Source organism: Protopterus annectens, chromosome 2.part2 (genome assembly GCF_019279795.1).
Source record: "Protopterus annectens isolate FY-2018-M chromosome 2.part2, PAN1.0, whole genome shotgun sequence".
Classification (NCBI taxonomy): Eukaryota; Metazoa; Chordata; order Ceratodontiformes; family Protopteridae; genus Protopterus; species Protopterus annectens.
The window spans coordinates 463,788,923-463,805,102 of NC_056730.1; positions in this window are offsets into that span (position 1 = coordinate 463,788,923).

Genomic DNA, 16,180 nt, shown 5'->3' on the forward strand with positions numbered 1-16,180 from the left:
CATATACGTGTATGTATATATATATGTATATATATATATATATATATATATATATATATATATATATATATATATATATATATATATATATATATATATATATATATATATATATATATATATATATATATATATGTGTGCGTGTGTGTGTGTATAAACATAATATATATAGGTTTACTGTTATATACTTGTGGCTGACTCAGTGGAACCACTTCGCTCAAAAACCGAACCTTGAACATTGGTAATGTCAAACTCCGATATTGCGGAAGTACAAATCTCGCCCCTATCTCGACCCATGTCAACAATCGTCCCTAGATTGCATTTGAGTTGTAATTCAGCAATACTGGAGTTTGGCATTGTCAGTTTTCATGGACCCAGGTCGATGATAAAACCATTTCACTGAGTCAGCCATGAGTATATGATAGTAAACCTATATATATATATATATATATATATATATATATATATATATATATATATATATATATACACATACACAGTGGCGGCTGGTGACTTCAAATTAAAGGGGGTCTGCAGGAGACAGTTGAATGGGTGGGGCCAATGGGAAGGGGTGTGGCCAACTAGAAAGGAGTGGAGCTATGCTCAAAAACACAACAACTGGAACTTTAATTAAATACGCTGTCCTGGGTGCCAAACTGTCATTACGAGAGTCCAATCAAGACAAAATGAAGTGTAGAAGAAAAAAATATTTCAATGTATTGGCTATATGACAGCTTACTTAATATCTAAATGGAAACAAAAAGGTTGTGACTTGTGAGGCATGAAAAAATAAATTACTTTTTAAATACATTACTTGAATACTAGTCAAAATCAAGTATAAAAAAAACAAGCTTCTCCTTGCACTGCAGTTCTAATTATAAATAGAAGTTATGTTCTTACCATAACGTTCCATGTTAGTTGTCTTCTTCTCGCCTTCTTCTTGCTGGATGGGTTCGGAGCCGACCTCGGCTCCGACTCGGCCACTCTAAAAGCTCGAGAGTTGGTTCCACCGGCTCGAGGCTCCCCTTATATCCCACAATGCTAGGCGAGAGTTACCTCAGATCTCGTTTGTAAGCTAACCCCAGCTTATAACAATAACAGTATAACTGTAAAACAGAATCCACCTCTAACAACAGGAAGAAAGAAGGGTGACCTACATCCTGAACCAAGAAATATGCATAATAGCATATGACTAAGAAAGAGGTGGTAGAAAGAGAGGTCACGATCACAACTCCTCTAGGTCTGTCCAGGCCAGGGGGAAGGAGGGTGGGACGCAAGAAGAAGGCGAGAAGAAGACAACTAACATGGAACGTTATGGTAAGAACATAACTTCTATATGTTAAGTTGTCTATCTCGCCTTCATTCTTGCTGGATGGGACCGCCCCTAGCACCTTGTCCCGGTGGCCTAACGGAACAGACTCCTGAGAACAGTGGAACCAAAGTTAGCTCTATGCCTAGAAGCTAAATCCAACTTATAATGAGAAATAAAAGTGTGAGGAGTAGCCCAAGTAGCCGCTGCACAAATGGTGTCAATAGGCAGTCTGTCTTGGAAGGCTAAAGAAGTAGCCAAAGCTCTGGTGGAATGGGCTTTAGGTTTATTAGGCAATTTCTGTTGTCTAATTTCATATACCAGGGAAATCAAAGATGTTAGCCATCTGGATAATGATACCTTTGAAACTGAAAGTCCCTTTCTGCTTTCCGCATAGGAGACAAACAGCTGATCAGATTTTCTGAATTGTTTTGTTCTATCCAAGTAGTACCTTAATTGACGATGAACATCCAGGCAGTGTAACTTTTGTTCAGACCTATTGGAATACTCTGGAAAAAGACAGGGAGGTCAATGCTTTGGTTTAGATTTGATGTTGAAACCACCTTAGGCAAAAAGGACGGGTTAGTTCGTAAGGATACTCTGTCCTTATGGAACAAAAGATAAGGAGGACGACAACTGAGTGCTTGAAGTTCTGAAACTCTTCTGGCTGATGTAATAGCCACCAGAAAGAGAGTTTTCCATGATAATAATTTCAAGGAACATGAAGCTGCAGGTTCGAAAGGGAAAGAATCAAAGAAGCAAGAACTAAATTTAGGTCCCAAGGAGAAGGAGGATTTCTTATAGGAGGTCTGAGAAGAAAAACTCCTTTCAAAAAGGCTTTGCAAAGTTTGTGGGACATTAGGGCAGATTCAGAAATACCCACATGGAAGTTAGAAATAGCTGCCAATTGAACCTTAAGAGTAGATGGAGATGAACCTGCATGGAAGAGTTCAGCTAATAAATCAAGGACTAGTTGGATGGAAGCGGTGAAAGGATCTATGTCCTTTCCTTGTGCCCAATATGAGAAGCGTTTCCACTTACTCAAATAAATCTTTCGAGTGGAAGATTTATGGGAAGCTATCAAAATATCTCTAACAGAGTGAGATAATTGAGGAAGCCTGGCTACGGTTGGAATTGGAGGAACCAAGCAGTGAGGTTCAGAGAGGGAGGGAGCGATGAAACTGACCCGACTGGTGGATCAAAAGATCTGGAACTAGGTCCAGATTCCACGGTCGCTCCAAAAGAAATTGATGTAGAAAGGGGAACCACACTTGTCGAGGCCAGTAAGGAGCAATGAGGATCAATGAGGCCTTCTGAGCGATAGCTTTCTGTATTACTTGAGAGATCAGTGGGAAAGGAGGAAATGCATACAGAAGTCCCCGGGGCCAAACTTGGACTAGAGCGTCCCTGCTGGGTTGGCCTGGTAAAGGGAATAGAGTGAAAAATTCTCTGCACTTGCTGTTTTGGGGAGTAGCAAAAAGATCGCAGCAAGGCTGACCCCACTTGAGAAAGATTTCTCTCACTACAGAGTCTTTCAGAGACCACTCGTGAGGCATGAGTATAGCTCTGCTCAACTTGTCCGCAATGTGGTTGGACTTCCCGGGGATGTGCGTTGCTATCAGAAAACGCTGAGAAGAAATCGCCCATTGCAACAGTCTGAGTGCTTCTCGACACAGGGGGTATGATCTGGTTCCGCCTTGTTTGTTGATGTACCACACTACAGACATATTGTCTGTCTGGATTGCAATCGTTCCCAAGGGAAGAGAGTCTTGAAGGGCTTGCAACGCTAAAAGCACTGCTCTCATCTCCAGAACATTTATGTGCAAGTGGCATTCGTTTGGTTGCCATGTGCCCTGGACTGTCCTGCCCTGATAATGCCCCCACCCGATCAGGGAGGCATCCGTTGTCAGAGTAGCAACCGGAGGAGGTGGAACAAATGGTCTTCCCGACAGGAGCTGGGGAAGACATCCACCACATGAGATGCTTTTGCACGCTTGCGTGATCATAATGGTGTGAGACATTGGAAGTTCCTGGTATGACCATTGAGTAAAAGCATCCACTGAAGGATCCGCATGTGGTATCTGGCCAATGGAAGGAGAGGTATGGCGCTGCCATGATTCCCAACACCTTTAGAACTAACCTGGCTTTGACTCTGTTGTTGTTGAGAAGAAGTGACACCAATTTGTGAATGTCTGATATCCTTTGGTTCGTTAGCCTTGCAGACATGTTTATAGTATCTAAATTTGCGCCTATGTAGGTAATAGTACGACAAGGCGACAAAACAGACTTTTCGCAATTTATTGAAATACCCAGTTTTGACAAACGCGAAAAGTATAATCTCTGGCCATCAGAAGGAGATGCTTGGTGGGAGCTGTGAGAAGCCAGTCGTCCAAATATGGAAACACCTGGAATCCTTGTCGTCTCAGGTGAGAAGCTACCACTGCCATGCATTTGGTAAACACCGGGGCAGTGGTGAGACCAAAGGGCAGGGCCCTGAACTGAAAATGACTGGTTCCCAGCCTGAAGCGGAGGAATCTTCTGGAGCGCCTGTTCATTTTATGTGATAGTACGCATCCCGAAGGTCTATAGAGCACATCCAGTTTCCTTTGCCCAAAAGGGGAAGAATGGATTGCAGCGTGACCATCCGAAATCTTGTTTTCTTGACTGATTTGTTCAAGACACTGAGATCCAAAATCGGTCTCCAGTCCCCTGTTTTCTTTGGAACTAAAAAGAACCTTGAGTAGATTCCGGATCCTTGTTGGTCTGCTGGCACTGGCTGAATTGCTCTTTTTGCAAGCAGTTTTAAAATTTCCAAAGCTGCTATATCCCTTTGAGCGGGTGGAACATCTGGAAGGGATTTTTTTGACTGATTTGGAAAACGAAGAAAGGGGATAGAATAGCCTTCGAAAATGATGGACTGTACCCATTTGTCTTGAGTCAGGGATAGCCAGGCTTCTGGGTACAGTGACAATCTTCCCCCGACTGCCTCTGAAGATGGGCAGTCGGGCAACAACTCAGGGATGCTGAAAGGGCTTGTCAGGAAAGGCTTCCCGATTGCCCTGGTTCTGCGGACCCCCCCTGCCCCTAGGGCGACGTCTACCATTGTTATTCCCACCTCTGCCTTTGGTAGGAAAACGACTCTGTGCGTCAGGCGAAGTCCCTTGAGATTGTTTACGGAACCACATCTTCCCACCCTTCTGGCCTTTGGGGTAAGGCCTAGAAGGAGTCGAAAACGGACTCCGATGGCAGAAAGGGTCTTGCCATCAGTCTCGCACCTAGTCAGGGTTTCTTTCACTTGAGGACCAAAGAGAGATGATCCATCAAAAGGGAGTTCGTGAAAGACGTCTTGAAAGGGTCCGCAAAATTGCATAGCCGCATCCAGGCGTGCCTACGTAAGGCTACACCTGTCCCTGCGGCTCTGCTCGCTCCATCGGCCGCATAAGAGAGGAGGCGCATGGAGGAGTTGGATATGGAATTAAGGGTAGCCAGCTGCGTGTTCATCTTTTCTTGGAAACCCGCAGCTGTAGGATCCTTTAACATTTCACTCGCTTCCTTGATCAAGTCCCTTTGAAGACGAAAGTGAAATGGCACAGGTAGTTCAGCGAACGCATGGTAAATGTCGTTGAGGAGAACATCCGCTTCCCGTACCTATCCATGGACCTAGATTCCTTGTTAGGTGGATGGACAGGCACTGAAGGATCAGCCAGTTCCTTCTTTGTGGCAGCAGCTACCACCATAGCATCCACAGAAACTCCTTTTGATAAAAATTGCTTGTCTGATGGAGCTGTGATGAACTTAGAGGGTCTCCTGGGAGTGGGGTCCACTGAATCAGGAGCCGTCCATGCCTTCTTAGCAACCACCTGCATGAGGGGGTCGAAGGAGGGACACCCAGGAGGTGGAAGGACGAGAACCAAACTCCTCAAGATACCCAGATTCGTCCTCCGAAGGGTTGAGGGCTGGCCAATTTCCCTCTGTTTCAGGATCTCCAGAATGTCTGCAAATGAGACATCTTCAGAAGGGGAACGGGGGAACCCTCAGAATCATCCAAATCTGTGTCTGACGTGATAGACTCAGGTGAGTCAATGTGTTTCCTCTTGCACTTCCTCTTCCGAGGGGCTCTTCTGCCAAATCAGGAGAGGCCTCGAAGAGGATGAAATCCCCACAGGGGCTCCTGAGGAGCTGGCTCTCTGCGGTCCGGGATGAGGGAGTGAGTCGACTTACCCTGAGGCAGCATAGAGGGAGGGGCGGACGGAGCCGACTGTGGAGTAGAGCCAGGCTCTAACACACTCCGCATGACCTCGAATGCACCCCTGTCAGGCAGAGCCAGAGGTCCCCGCTCCGAGGAGCTAAGAACCCCTCTCGGCACCGACAGTGATGGCTCCGAGGCCGATGTCGGAGCCGAACTCACCAGCGCCGAAGCCCCGAGAGGGAGGGGGGGTCGGACAAGGGTCCGATGCCACTCACCCCCTCGGAGCCGACGAGGGAAGTCCGGCACCGAGATTCTTCCAAAGAAGAAAACGGAGCCGACGACTGAGCCGAAGACAATTGTCTCGGCTCCGAAGTAATCACAGTCTCGGTTCCGACGCAACCCGGCTCCGAACTCAAGAGAGTCGAAGGAGGAAAAGGTTGATGGACCGGGGCAGGCACCGACTGATGAGTCGGGCTCTGAAGCATCTGGGCTAGTGCCTCGGACTTAAGTAGTCGACTCACTACCCTCTGAAGGTCATGATCGGACAGCCTCGATGATCTAGAAAAATGAGACCTTTGGCTCCGTTCAGACAGCAGGGGAGATCCTGGAGCCGAATGAACGGAGCCAAGAGATGGTGACCTAGACCTCTTCCTAGCTGTCGGCTCCGAAGGTCTGGTCGGAGCCGACACGGGAACCTCAATAACCTCGTCTCCGGCCGGAGCCGAGGGAGCCACAGAAACTGTGGACTGAGACTTATCAGCTCCAGCCGGAGCCGATAAAGGCAAAGGTTGAGCAACCTGAGGTCTCGGCTCAGAAGCCGGAGCCGAAGACCTCGATGCCTTAGAGGGCTTCCCTGTTGAAACTGACAGGGAATCCTCTGGCTTCAGTAAGCCTCTAAGAATTAATTTGTTTTTTCTTTCCTGCAGGACCCTGGGGCTGAAGCCATGGCACACAGCACAGGAGTCCTGCAGGTGCAAAGGCCCCAGACAATAGACACAAGAAGTGTGAGCGTCTGTCAGAGACATTTTCTGACAGCACGCATCACACTTCTTGAATCCGGAGACCTTTGCTTCTTTGGACATTTCCCTGACTAACAGGTGTACACAAACACACACCCAAACACACAAGTTATACCCTGTCAGGAAAAAATAATAATTTTAGTAGTAATACTAGAATTTAAAGTACACTAAACTAAAGTAAACTACAAGAAACACAAACACTCCACTAGGGAAGGGAAGGCCTAAGGGCCCAAAGGAAGAACCAAAGGTTCTTGGTAAAGAAACGGAAAATTTAGGGTCGGGGATAAAGTTTTGTAATCTACACTAACTAAGAAAGAAATTTAACTTAAAAGGGGTTTAAAAGAGTAACTTTTACAAGAAAAATTAACACTCACCAGGAACCGGTAGAAGCAACCAACCTCGAAGCTGTAGCGGCAAACGAGATCTGAGGTAACTCTCGCCTAGCATTGTGGGATATAAGGGGAGCCTTGAGCCGGTGGAACCAACTCTCGAGCTTTTAGAGTGGCCGAGTCGGAGCCGAGGTCGGCTCCGAACCCATCCAGCAAGAATGAAGGCGAGATAGACAACTTAACATCTTATATTCAGCTTTATAAAAGTACCAAGTAACATGCTGAAAGTAGAAATCTCTGTGATACCCCCACTTGTAAAAATGTTTCTTATCCAAAAAAGACCTGCTGCCTGACAACAACTATCTACTTGTTTCATGGGGAAAACATGATTAAAGTAAAAAATGAACAGCAAACAAGAAACAAGCTCAAGATAAATTGCTTAAAGGATTACTGCACAGGTTATGGACCACACATTCGATTGGCATTTTGTTTAGTTTACGGGGGTAAAGCCTGCAAAGATGACTGCAAATCTCCAACAAATGTAATGAGCTTCTGAAAATACTGTAATCCTGTCTTTTATTACAAATACTGTCATATGCATTTCAATACCTAAGGCTTGCACATTATCTAGCTATGTAAATATTCTCAGCATGGCAACAACAAAAAGGCTTTCAGTGTTGGTAATTATTTAACAGTATGCTTATTAAAGGTTACTTGCATCTTACAATCTCAGACAAGCTTACCCGATGGTCATTAAAGCATTGCTACTTAAACACAAAGCAAGAGGGCACTGCAACAGCATGCATTTTCTGAATAATTAGAAGCATAAATCAATAGTATAAAAATATGACAGAAAACCAGAACATTCTGCAAAATCAAGGATAGATGAAAAGCCACTGTCGTACTTGTGTCTACCTTGGATGGGGGAATACTCTGCACACTTACACTGCATAACTGCTCCTTGCCTTACTTGGAAACATCCAGAGACACTACATGGGGGAGTGGGGTGCAACAAGTATGTCACAATTTGAAATGTCTCTGGCTGATGGTAATGGCTCTGACACTCATACCTCTCAACCTCAGAGCAAGAAATCTGGACAAAGCCATACATAGAAGTGGGACACAGGCCCAAAAATAAGGACAATTTTTAAATATTGCTCTTATAAACTTAGAAAGATAATAGAATAGTAGTAGGTCTTGCATTAGTATGAATTTTCTGAAGGGTATGAAATCTGAAACTCAAATGTCTGCCATTATTTTCTAACTTCAATCTTTAATGATTTGCCACTAATTTGGCAGAAAACCACAATTTTATGAAAATCAGACCAGAAATGTGATGCAAAAATATAAAATTGCCACACAATACAACTGGGAACCTGTCAAAGAAGGGATACTTCTTTAATATTAGTACTGTTAACTTGAGCAGCTGACAAAATAAGAGCATCTACATGCATTTCTGAAATAAAAGTCATCTATAACTCTGATAATTACAGTTATTTATAATTGTAAATCCTCCACGCTTTCTTCCAAAATTGCCATTTTGCGGAGAGGTTATTAGGGGGAGAGCAACATTTTGAGCCAAAATTGGGGACAGTTGAGAGGTTTGGATATTCCTAATTCTATAATGCAATTTATTTGCATGCACCTCTCAACCTCTTAATGCAGGAAATCTGGACAAGGCCAAATAAATATATTGGGTGACATGCAAACAGTACTAAAAATTGCTCTTGTATAAACTTAAGACAGTTGATAGAAAAACAGGTCTTGCTTTAGCATGCATTTTTCTGAAGGTTATAACGTCTGAAACTCAATGTTTGTCATTATTTAGTGACTTCATTCCTAAATGATTTTCCAGAAAATCACAAATTTTATGAGGAACAAACCAAAAATAAGAACCAAAAATCTATTAATTCTACAAAAATATGGACAGTTGGGAGGTATAGTTCAGCCAGGGCTGTCTGAGTTTGCTGCCCTTCCCTCTCACAAAATAATGGTTGAATGGAGCCTCCCCCCTGCAGCCATTCCAATGTCCCCATTCCTTGGTTATTTTGCCCCATTTACCATACACACTGTAATGTGCATACTGCTTTACTTCTGCAATGATTTGGATTTCATTTGAAAGTTTTATTTTGCATTTTACAGCACAGACCCTAATAGATATCTGCTAAACAAAGCAATGCAGTCTCACAATGAAAATAGACTTAGCAATAAAACTTCTCTGCCCTTGAAACTCACATTCGTTGAAACAGCATTGAAACAGACATTCAAAGAAAATACATTTTGCCAGTGGCAGATAAAGATTAACTTTGGGCTGTTTTCAAATCATAGGCCCCTTGAAACATACACATGCTCTTTGATACACCTTCTTGACTGTATTAAATAATATTCCTTTTACAATACAGTACAGTTGGTAGAGTGCATTTTAAATTTATTGTTTTGAACATTTTTCCAGTAAACAATGAAACAAAATGCATGCACCAATAATGACAAAACTGCCCAATTCAGAACATTTCCATCATAAAAGTCTACTCAAACTTACATTTCCATCATAAAAGTCTACTCAAACTTACATTTCCATCATAAAAGTCTACTCAAACTTCTACAGTCCACCAGTATCAGTAAATATGCATAATCTCTGAAGAAGTAAAAGTCATCTAAATAATTCCACATTAAAGAAATCTGTAACTAATGAAGAGGTTGCTGCTAGCAAGCAGCTTTATATGTCATTGTTTCATCTACAAATAAAGTGGTTGTTGCCTTTCAGGAATAAATTGCCCATGTTGCATTAAAAAATGATAAGCTAGTAATATCGCAGTAGGGAATGGATGGCAAACTGATAACAGGTTCATAGTTACTAGGTATCTTCGCCAAAAAGGACTGCAGCATCTACCCCTTTTACAACACAGTACAGTATCAGCAATGCATCTACCTAATGTGGGAGTACAACCCACAGCCTTCTGCGTCAAAAGTAAGTACACTACCTGTTGTGCTATTAACAATGCAAGTAGACTCACCATAAGCAGTACTAACCTTTTGTTACCCTGCAGCTCCCAGCTCCTTGTAAAATCTACTTGACACTCGGCTGTATCTCTGAACTTTGCAGCACAAGAAATCTGGAAAAAGACAAAATTTATTGGGGGGGGGACAAAAGCCCCAAAACCAGGGACACATTTTAAACATTGCTTGTATAATGTTGGAAAGTTGCTACAATAAAATTCTCACCATACATTTCACTGCCAAGTCTTGAATCCAGGGGAACCCTGTGCGAAACAGTCAGAGCAACATACCACTATGCCAAATCAGCTGTTTTGTAAAAGAGAGGAAGACTGAAACTTAAATGACTAACATTTAGTGAATTCAGTTCTCACCATAGCTGTCAGCCTCTTAACACAAAACACCTGAACTAAGCCAATAATGGGGGAATACAGCCCCTAAACATATTCAATGAATTCAGTTCTCACCATACCTCTCAACCTCTTAGCAAAAAAAATACGGACAAAGCCAGTAATGGGGGAATACAGCCCCTAAACATATTCAGTGAATTCAGTTTTCACCATAGCTCTCAACCTTAGCACAAAAAACCTGGACGAAGCCAATAATGGGGGAATACAGTCCCAAAAATAAGGACAAATTTCAAATATCCATGTTATAAATTTAGAAAATTGCTAGAATAATAGGCCATGTACTTTCTGAAGAATATGGAGTCTGAAATTCAAATGCCTGTTATTTTTATTTAACATTTGTTAAACAAGAAAGTCTGACTTGGAACAAAAGCCAATTTTCAGCAGAGCGAAACACGTCTTTGTAAGATGGGAAGACATGCAGACTCCACACAGAAAGCAACCCAGCCAAGAATCAAACCAGAGAACCTGCAGCTGTCAGGCAACAATGCTACCAGTGCACCACTGCACTACTGACTTTGCCAGGCACAACAAACATACAGAAACCACAGATTTTATGAGGAACAGAACAAATATGATGCAAAAACCTGCAAATATTTTACAAATGGTGGTGGGTAGGGAATTCAGGCCCTTACTACCTGCACCCAAGGTACAGGGATCAAGCCTGAGTATTCTCTACCCACCACCATGTGTTCTCTCTAGCCACCAGTATGTAGCAACTGGGGCATTTCACACACACACACACACACTCACACACACACACACACACACACACACTCACACACACACACACACACACACACACAGTTTGTCCTCTGTAGCAGCCTGACTCTGTCCTCTGCAGCAGCCTGATCAACTGTCCGTCCTCTGTAGAAGCCTGTGCAAGCTGTACTGGTTTCCCCATGAGTAGGCAGGAGCCTGCGGGCGATCAGTCTGGTGTCCTTCCAGTCATCACCACACAGACTTCTGGGCTGGCAGGGCGGAGATCCCTTTCTTTCCTATCCAGACTGCCTAACACAGCAGTCTGGAGTTTTGAGTACCAGGAACTCCAAGCACGCATGTGTGGAGCTCCAGGACTAGCGATTTTTTCCCCTTCTTTTTCCTTTCTACAGGTGGGGAGACTCCCGATTTTTTTTTATTCTTTTTTTCTTTCTACAGGTGGGGGCGGCTGCAGTCCTATACCACGAGCCACCCCTGTATATATATATATATATATATATATATATATATAGGATCATAGGTTCATAGATTAGTACTAAGCTAACTGCCCATGCGAGACATTTTAAGCCTAGCCAATTATCCCGTGTGAGACTCAAACCCTGCACCTTGTGTTGTTTGTTTTATTTATATATATATATATATATATATATATATATATATATATATATATATATATATTTATATATATATCACACACATCATACATCCACACACACACACACCCACACACACACTCACGGATCTGCCTAAAAATATAGAGACTGCAAAAAGTCTACATGAAATAAGTTGACCAAAAAAGATAAAACAACAGCAACTACAATAAACATCAACCACACAGCGCATGCTCAGAGACACAATCTCAGAGCATGGAAATAAAACATAATGTTTTGGTGTGGGGAGGGGACACATCTCCCTGCACTACCCCACCAATGTATTTATTTATTTGTTTATTTACTTACTTATTTTCATTTGTTGACCGGCAGAGTCCGACTGGACACAGGTCTGTTTTCAGCGGAGGCCTGGGGAGAAATGCTCCACATTAAGTATTATTTGCATTATACAGTTAAAAAAACATAGCATTTAAATATAGACATTAGTCCAGTTAAGGACGCAAGACAAGAAGAAAACAGATGTAAAACAGCTGTAGAACATAGTACAATTTTAAAATATGGTGACATATACTAAACATGGTTAAAATGTAGTTGAGATTCATCAGTGAACAATTGATACAAACTGTTTTTGAGGTACATAACAGCCATTAGCAGTTGTTGTTACAAGAAGTTAGCATTATGTGGTAGGTAGCTGGGAACATGAGTAGCCAAGCTTGCTAAGAGTAGGTTGTTGATAGGGGGCTGAGAGAGGTAGTGGGTGGGGGGAGTTGATGGTATTAGAAGGGGGGTTGCAAGAGCATATCTGGCAAGTTTTGAAGTGTGATTTTAGTAAGGATTTAAAGTGGGTGCAAGAAGTTACAGAGGTAATTGAGGATGGGAGGGAGTTCCAGAGTTTGGCTATAGTGCAGGAGAATAATGCTTCTCCAGCAGAGTTAACAGCTCTTGTGACCTGTAGGAGGTTTTTGTGGCTGGATCTTATAATTAATTAAATCAATCAAATATACCAACTCTGAGATTATACAATATGATATTCCCCAACCCCGATATTACAGTGATCTCGCACAAATTATCAACAACTTTTTGTTGATCAAATTAAGTCAGCAAAAAGGCTTAATTTATATATATTTATATTTATATATATATATATATATATATATATATATACATACATATACACACACACACACACACACACACACACACACACACACACACACACACACACACACACACACACCATGTAGAGATCAACACAGACTAACACAGCTCACAGAATGCAATAAGGTGAATAAGGTGTAAGTTTGGAATCCAGAAACTCCAAGCACCTGAAATGCATACTTATAAATCTACTCAAGTTTTATTGTAACTAATATAGTACATCCAGGACTACCAAGGAACACAAACAATAAGCACTTCTGCCTGCCTAATAAATGAATACACGTTATTTAAAACAGCATATAATTACCTGCATAATCTTGTATGTTAACATCAGCTCCAGCTTTAATCAGTGCAAGAACAAGATCAATGTCACCTTTCTTTACAGCTTTATGTATCTGTGCCTCTCCCCTATGATTTCTCTTATTGATGGTTAACCGGAGGGTTACACATGAGAGTTCTGAATCATAAACTGCTTTTGATGACAGTTCACAACCTGTGAAACAATGATAAAATGTAACTATCTGCAGCAAAAATTACAGTAGAACAAACAATGTGAAGTGTTGTTGACTTAGTTTGGATTCCTAATGCACAAATTACAATAATGACACAGAAACTTGTCAGCGAAAGGCACAGACATTAAGTGAAAGTTCATCAAGTAACTATAAGAAATTTTAACAAGTCAGGAAAAGGTCAAAACCTAAAGATGTAAAAAAAAAAAAAAAGAAACAGCTGTTTAGAGTCACATCACACCAGGGAGTTCCTTATGTAACCCAGGAGAGTGCACATTCCCCACAGCAATCAAAAATAATGTTGTCTGCCAAAACCCCATTAATTTTTCAGCATAATTTATATTTTAGTCAACTGTCCTATAATGTTTTCAGGGCATGATCTTAAGCTTCCTTTGTACTTGCCAGCAGGAAAAGTCAGGCAGCAAGAATATTAACCCACAATGACTATGCCATACTCCAAACAGTGGTCACCACATGCCTACTACAGAAACCAATTGACCTTAAAACTGTATTTACCCAGCTATACCAAACACAAGGTAGATTAAGAAAATAAAGTCTTGTAAGGTACCACTGGCAGATGATAAAATCAGTTTATACCTCCTGGGAGTTCTTTAGCTAAAAGCAGCTTTGAGAATGACACTACTGGAGAGACTGCTGCTTCGGCAACCTTTTCTCGGGTTCTCAGCAGCTGATAAGTGTGAAGTCAATACCCTCTTTTCAGTAACCACCTTCCGTGGCTGTGAATTCCACAAGAAGTAGATTCCCTTCCTGAATGTTTACCTGCGCTGTGCAACAATACTTACAGTATGAATAAGAACTCAGCTTCAGGAAACTCTGATCACTGTGAAGTGTCACAAAATCAAAAGCCATCAGTAATATTCCACTTATGAAAGGTTAACAACAGGATCCCAGCCATAGTCTGTAATAAATGCATGCTAATAAGATCAGTCTGTACCACTAACTCTTTTCTTTTAAACATCTTTATTAAAGCACTGCTTAAGACAGGCAAACATATTAACAGAAAAGAAAACAAACTATACTATTTTTTTCCATTTGCATACATTATACATCACATATCTTTTTTTTCTTGTAACTATCAATATTATTATTATTATTATTATTCAATATTACTCAAATAGCTGAATTCCTGCCTCCCTTTCAACCTCACTTCTCCTCCTCTAGAACATTATTATGCATTTATTGTTCCCACAATTTCCATTTATTTCTGTAATTTGCTCCTTCCCTTTTCCAGTTATTTTATCTCAGTTACAATATTTAGTACTTCAAATACAGCTGGTTTAGACATTGATTTCCATATTCTAGTAATTGCTTGGTAGCCAACAGAATCAAAATTACTAAGGCCTTACTACATCTAGGCAATTCAGATCCTGTGTCCCTGCTAAAAGAATAATTTCCTTTGTTGTAGCCATTTGCTCATCCAGTATTTCTGAGAGTACTCTGTAAGGAGCTTATAAAATCTGCCGACTCATTACACTCTAAAAACATATGTTTCCAATTACCTCTTTCTTCCCCATCGCACCTCCAACATATGCTGTCTAATTGAGGGAAAAGTCTTTGAAGTCTGCTTGAGGAATAAAAATACCCATGCAAACATTTCCAAGCAGAGATGCTAAACCTTCTGGAATTAGTTGCATACTTGGGAGTTATACATATGTCCTTCCATTCTCTTGTAAATTGTATTTCCAGTCTCTCTTCCTAATCTTTTCTAACCTCCTCTGACTGATTCTTATAGTTATCATGTAATATTTTACGTGTCCTACTAATTATCTCTTTCTAACAGCAGCTTCTGTTCTAGCTTCAAGTAACAACTCCATCAGACTAGGTCTTTCACTTAAGATTCACCTAGCCCTTTCTCTCTGCCTATACTCTGATATCAATTCCTGGTAGGGAAGGCAGTCTCTAGCCTGCAGTCTAAATGTCTTCTAGACCTCATCCCACTCTATTACCTTTCCCTTTCTAGTTATTTGCTTCCAATACCTTGAATCCTTTGCCAGTTTTCTCCAGTAAATTACAATTCATTCGTGCCTATTTTCCGTACCCCTCCTTGTAGTCATCCCTATTGGCAAAATCTTCTTTCTCCATTCCCACATTGGCTTAGTTTTTAGAATACTTTCTGCCACTTCATAAATACAATATTATGTATGGTTGCTACTATTCTCCTTAAGGATCTGCATCCAAAATCCTACTCTCTATTTATTTCCTGACCCCCCCCCCCGTTCATAATCACCCCTTTCCATTTTGAACTTTAACCTTTTGCTTGTGTTATGTATATGAGCCTTAACTGTGTATCTCCAAAATATCCCTTCATATCAAGTAATCCTAAACCACCCTGTTCTATTGGAAGATCAACTTATCCCACTTAAATCTATACCTCATCCCCTCCCAAATAAATTCTTTCCAGACTTTATTAATTACTGTCCACAGCTCCTCCTTTTGTTAATAAAAATATGACTGGCTCATATACAATACTAAAGGGACTAAGATATTTTCACTGCTTGTATCATACTATCCATATCCATAAGCAAGAGCTTCCATTTTCTCAGTTTTTGTATTATCTGTTGTTTAGTCTCTTCCCACATATCCCTTAGCTGCAACAACAGAAGCAGTTTTTATCCACATTCCTAACTTCTTCATCTTTTCATGTCCCCATAAATATGGGTATTGCTGAACCAATCCATGTGTGTGTACATAATGTACAGCTATAGCCTTTGTTGCATCTTTATTAAATTTATATCCCAAAAGGATCTGAAACATCTCATAATGTTCCACAATACTGATATGTCCTTTTCTGGATTGATCAGGTAAAAAACAATATCATCTGCAAAAAAAGACTTTTCTTAATTACTATGTGGTGCATGTAGCATGCTGATTACGCTCCAATATTTGGAAAAAGACAAACACACTGGTGCGCAAC